Source organism: Choloepus didactylus, chromosome 2 (genome assembly GCF_015220235.1).
Source record: "Choloepus didactylus isolate mChoDid1 chromosome 2, mChoDid1.pri, whole genome shotgun sequence".
NCBI classification, from domain to species: domain Eukaryota; kingdom Metazoa; phylum Chordata; class Mammalia; order Pilosa; family Megalonychidae; genus Choloepus; species Choloepus didactylus.
Window position 1 is genome coordinate 1,989,683 of NC_051308.1, and position 5,726 is coordinate 1,995,408.

Genomic DNA, 5,726 nt, shown 5'->3' on the forward strand with positions numbered 1-5,726 from the left:
CCCAGTCTGCTCAAATGATGGCTGAATGGGGCTCTGTTAATTCACACTGCTCCCCCTTCCCAGCTCTGGGACATTCAGCTGAGGTTGCAGGGAAGGCTAATGTCCACGCCCAGTTTTGTGGTGTGTGCCTGTTATTTGAAGCACTTCCGTCACACTGGGTTGTCTGGGGCAGCTCTGGGCTATGGGGCTGGCGATGGGCAGGAGTGTTTCCTGTCCACCAGGATGGTGGCTGTGAGCGGACACCCCCCTTTTCTTGGGAAGTTGTGTTGTTTAGTGAATTTTCTCAGCCACTGGATTATTGCCTTTTGTCTCAGAGCTCTCTTAGTTCTGCTCTTGACTTGACGTGCCCAAATTTCAATTCTTTGAAGCTTTCTGTATTGAGCTTCTTAGAGTAATTGTTTTAGAAAAAGCAAAAAGGATTTAAAAAAAAAAAAAAAAAACAAAAAAAAAAAAAAAAAAAAAAAAACGGCCCTCCTCAGAGATCTAATGGGTTATTGAAATGCTAATAGACAAAGCAACCAGGGCCATTAAGGAAAGGTGCCCAGGGCAGAGAGATCAGCCTTGCTTCGGGATTTGCATATGCGCCTCAAGGCCTGATCTCCGCCCTTCCCCTTTCTGTGTTCACCAGAACTCCAAAAATCCTCTGCTTTTATTTTGGAGTTTTTCGTGTTGTTTTTTTTCTATGCCTGTCTCCTCTCTGCTGGGCTGGCTGCTCTCAGAGTCTCTGGTGTCTGGCCTCAGTCTATCTATGGTTGGAGTTTGAATCAGTAGAATGAGTTTCCGGTAAGAGCAGCCACTGCAATTCTCCCTTCTCCTTCCTGGAGCTGACAGCCCCTCCTCCCCCGGGACTGAGCCTGGCAGGGAGGGGCGCGGGTCCCCTGGCCGCAAAAACTTACAGATTTCGCTGATCTCAGCAGTTCCACGTTTTCATGAGTGTTGTATGAAGTATGCCCAAAGACAGATTGCTCTGTGGTGTCCAGTCCACGCAGTTCCTGGCTTTTTACCTACTTTCTTGGAGGAGTAACTAAAACATACAGCTCACCAGTCTGCCATCTTGCCCCGCCTCCCCACCAAATCTTTTTCATCTGCCCAAATAGGAACTCTGTACCCATTAACCATTAACTCCTCATTCTCCCCTCCCCATGGCCCCTTGCAACCACTATTCTGCCTTCTGTCTAGGAATTTGCTTATTCTAATAATTCATGCAAGAGAAACCATGGCTTATCTCATGGGGTCTGGCTTATTTTACTCCACATAATGATTTCAAGATTGATCCATGTTGTTTGGTGTATCAGAATTTCATATTCTGTATGGACATACCACACTTTATTTATCCATTCATCTGCTGATGGACCCTTGAGTTGTCACCATCTTTTGGCAATTGTGAATAATGCTGCTGTGAACACTGATGTATAAATATCTGCCCGAGTTCCTGCTTTCAGTTATTTGGGGTATATACGCAGAAGTGGGATTGCCAGTTCATACGGTAATTGTATATTTAACTTTTTGAGGAACCAACAGACTATCTTCCACAGTGCCTGTACCATTTTACACTCCCACCAAGAATGTACAAGGATTTGTTTCTCTGCATTGTTGCTAATACTGGTTATTCACAGTTTTTTATATATAACCATCCTAATGGGTGTGAGGTGGTACCTCATTGTGGTTTTGATTTGCATTTCCTTAATGGAAAATGATGTTAGTATCTTTTCATGTGCTTATTGGCCATTTATATGTTTTCTTTGGAGAAATATCTATTCAAGTCCTTTGTTTCTTTATAAATTGGGCTGTGTTTTTGTTATGGAATTGTAGTTCTTTTTATATTCTGGATATTAAACCTTTATCAGATATATGATTTCCAATTATTTGCAATGTGTTTTTTCACTTTCTTGATAATGTCTACAAGGGTTTTTTTTAAAATTCAGTTTTATTGAGATACATTCACATATCAACAATCATCCATGGTGTACAATCAATTGTGCACAATACCTTCATATAGCCATGCATTCATCATCCTGATCTATTTTTTTGAACATTTTCCTTATACCAGAAAAAGTAAAAACAAGAAAAAAATAAAAGTAAAAAAGAACACCGAAATCATACCTCCTTCCCACCCTATTTTTCATTTACTTTTTGCCCCCATCTTTCCACTCATCTATCTGTATACTGGACAAAGGGAGTGCGATCTACAAGGCCTTCACAATCACGCTGTCACCCCTTGCAAGCTACATTGTAATACAATTGTCTTCAAGAGTCAAGGCAACTGGGTTGCAGTTTGACAGTCTCAGGTATTTACCTCTAGCTATTCCAGTACACCAAAACCCAAAAAGGGTTATCTATATAGTGTGTAAGACTGCCCACCCTAGTGACCTCTCGACTCCATTTGGAATCTCTCAGCCACTGAAACTTCGTTTCATTTCGCATCCCCCTTTTGGTCAAGACGATGTTCTCAATCCCACGATGTTGGGTCCAGATTCATCCTCAGGAGTCATATTCTGCATTGCCATGAGATTTACACCCCTGGGAATCAGATCCCACATAGGGGAGAGGGCAGTGAGTTTACCTGCTAAGTTTAGTTAGAGAGAGAGGGCCACATCTGAGCAACAAAGAGGTACTCAGGGGGAGACTCTTAGGTACCATTACATGCAAGTTTAGACTCTCCTTTGCAGTAATGAGCTTCATAAGGGCAAGTCCCACAATCGAGGGCTCAGCACATCAAACTGCCAGTCCCAGTGTTTGTGACAACATCAACACCAGTCCAGGTGAGGAAGTCCAATACTTCTGCATTTTCCCCCAGCTCCTCATGGGGGCCCTGCATATGTATTTTTATTCTCTGCCCAAATTGCTTTGGGATGTGTCGCTATTTCACACTAACCTATTTTACAAACTACCAGATCTCACTTCTATTCAAAGTTCCATGTAATTACGGTATTTGAACATAATGTATGAGTTAAATTGTTTAGGAAATATAGATCCTGCACCAAATAAACATCTCTTCCCTTGGTCTCACATGAAAGTTGACATTTTAAAATAGTATTGTCCTTTACCCTTTGGCCCAATTTGCCCTAGTCCTAACTAGATCAGCTTCATATCTCTAATTGAAGTCTGGACTCTTTTTCAGCTTTTAAAATAGTTGCTGTGTGTGCTAATACTGACATTCATATCTGCTGAGCTCTAGCTCTAAGTTTCAGGTGTCACACAGATACCCAAAGTTTCAAGGATCGATCAGTTTATACACAAAGGGATCAGCACCTCAGAATCTGGAGACAGCTGTTACAGTTCAGGAATAGATGTGACTGCTGTAAGAGCTTACAATCTAGCAACAATTACAGTAAGCATTCCCCTGATAAGCTGTGCTCTAAGATTCAATTCTGAGTTTACACATTGTAGTTAGTCCATATTGGTGAGGCTATATAGTATTTGCCTTTGTTTCTGGCATAGTTCACTCAAAATACTGTCTGCGGGATCCATTCATCTCCTTGCATTGTGTTTCTCATGGCTTCACTCCTCCATGCAGTTGCTCAATACTCCATTGTATGCACATACCACAGTTCACCATTCTGTTCCTCAGTTGATGTACCCTTAGGCCACCTCTACCCACTGCAAATCATGAATACTACCATAAATGCCAGTGGGCAAATGTCCATTCATGTCTCTGCTCTCAGATCTTCCAAGTATATGCCCCCTAATGAGGTTGCAGGACCTTATGACACCCACATACTCAGTTTCTTCCACAGGGGTGTTTAATTTTGATGAAGCCCAATTTATTTTTGTTTCTTTTTGTTGCACTTCCTTTTGATATCTTATGTACAAAATCTTTGCCAAAGTCAAGGTCATGAAGGTTTCGACCTTTGTTTTCTTCTAAGAATTTTATGGTTTCAGCTCTTATGTTTTGGTTCTAGATCCAGTTTGAATTAATTTTTGAATATGGTGTGAGGTAGGTGTATGGATTTCCACTTTTTCCAGCACTATTTGTTGAAGAAACTATTCCTTCCCCATTTAATGAACTTGGCATCGGTGATGGTTAGGTTCACGTGTCAACTTGGCCAGGTGATGGTGCCCAGTTGTCTTGTCAATCAAGCACTGGCCTAACCTTTACTACAAGGACATTTCATGACTGGTTAATAAACCAGAAAGCTGGTTTATTAAATCCTCTGTCAATTGATTGCATCTGTGGCTCATTACATCTATGATCGATCAACTACGGGAGTGTCTTTCACAATGAGAGAATCCAATCAGTTGGTTTAATACAATCAGTTAAAGACTTTTAAGGGAGAAGAGAGAACTTTCACTTCTGTTTCAGTCAGCCAGACTCTACTGGGGAGTTCATCGAAGACCTTCATCAGAGTTGCCAGCTTGTGGCCTGCCCTATGGAATTTGGACCTGTGCATCTCCACAGTTGGGTGAGACACTTTTATAAAATCTCATCTTTACAGAGATCTCTTGTTGGTTCTGTTTCCCTAGAGAACCCTGACTAATACAGCATCCTTGTTGAAAGTCAAATGACCAGAGACATATGTGTGTGTGGTGAGGGAGGTGGATCACAGGTGCATGCTGTCACAAGGAATTTCAGGTCTTTTTTTCAAGGTGTAGTATGTATGCATTTCTTAACTATTTAACATGTATAAAACTATGTTATTGTGTCACTGACAAAGTTTTCAAGTGTTGTGCCCCTAAACACGTTTTACCACAAATACTGTGGTTTTATATTGTACCATTTTGCACAGCACTGGGATTTTTTGGGAATGCATGTATCATATTATAGTGGAACTGACCCAGATTGAATATTAATTGAGGAGAGCACCTGCTGAGGGTTCATGAAGATTGACAGGGAGGAGCAGGAACTTCCCTAACTCCACCTTAAGCAAGCCAATGAGGAGAACTTGCATTTATTGAGTATATTCTAGGTGCTTCTAGTAGTTCTCCCAGGTCTCCTTGGTGCCCCCGGCTCCAGGATGAACCACTGTTCACTTGGTGTTGATTGAATCAGAGAGGAGGACTGTCTGTCCGGTAACTCAACTGACTGAAAGCAGTTTCTGCCCCTTCATCCACTTTGCCCATCTTTCTGTCTGTCTCTCTCCCCCTCTCTGGGTCTCTGCCCCACTCTGGGCCCCTGTCCTTCTGTCTCTTTGTGTCTCTGTCCTTCTACCTTTCTGGGTCTCTGTTTCCCTGCCTCTTTGGAACTCTCTCTCCGTGTCTCTGTGAGCTAACAATATAAATTGCACAAGAGGAAACTAAATAGCAGGTGACAGGTATTGGGGGCCCTTGGGGGGCAGTATAGGTTTCAGATCCTTTCCCAATATAAAACCTGGAACTATAGAAGTCTCCCTGGGCTGCAAAACTTTCCTAGGAGGAGCTACTGTGGCTTCCTAAGGGTCCAGGGCCCCTCGGGACAGAGTCGACATGGTACAGCCTAAGGATGGGAGAGGACAGCGAGGCGCCCTCTTCAGGCCCTTTGATTTAAGACGGGGTGTGTCCTGGGGAACCGGAAGTTCCAAGTTCCTTAGAAAAGGGTGATTGGTTGTTAAAGGGGTATGGAGATGGGCAAAGCTATGGGCAGGATGACGGGGGCTGAGGAAGGAAACGAAAGGGGAGGGGCAAGGAAAGAAAGATCTGAGTAGTTGTTGAGGGGGCGGGGCCGCGGGGACTCGCGCGGGCGCGGGGCCCAATCAGCGGGGAGGGGCGGGATCTGCCGCCGAGGAGGCCCCGCCCAGTTTCGGGCCGGT